Here is a 480-nt window from a genome sequence, read left to right on the forward strand (position 1 = left end):
TGTGTGTTTGTTTTCAGGTGCAACTATTGGCGAACATAACTTATTTTGTGCTTTGCCTTTACCTGTTATGTGTAATATCTGCATTAGACTGTTTATCAAACGATACACAAACAAAAAAGAATCATTACATGTTATTAAACGTCTATATTACCTAGAGGTAAACCAGTCGTAAGCTGAACACCACTTCAGAATACGGATCCATTAGTTAATACACAAACACAAGACGATTAAAAAAACAAGGGACGGAAGAAACTTCAAAGGGCGTTTTAGTATTAGTCGTCACGTGATGTAAACAAGCATTTTCATCTTTATAAAGCGACAAAAGGGGACGGAGGAAGAGACATCGCACGGGAAAGCGTCCCGGACTCAACCCCGTGTGGGTGGAAGGAATATGGAGATGTGGACTCTCAAATGTGGCTGTGCTAATGAAAGGACCTCACTCGCATGGAAATGAGATGTGGTGTTCATGTGAAGCTCTGC

General features: G+C 40.6%; 1 protein-coding gene across 1 annotated transcript in view; it reads right to left on the minus strand.

The window, feature by feature from the left end:
- Positions 1-480, minus strand: part of LOC119588878 (collagen alpha-1(XI) chain-like) — a gene marked incomplete in the record, with an annotated part of 48,456 nt that overhangs the window by 4,270 nt on the left and 43,706 nt on the right.

This window comes from Penaeus monodon, chromosome 24 (genome assembly GCF_015228065.2).
Source record: "Penaeus monodon isolate SGIC_2016 chromosome 24, NSTDA_Pmon_1, whole genome shotgun sequence".
In the NCBI taxonomy this organism is placed as follows: Eukaryota; Metazoa; Arthropoda; class Malacostraca; order Decapoda; family Penaeidae; genus Penaeus; species Penaeus monodon.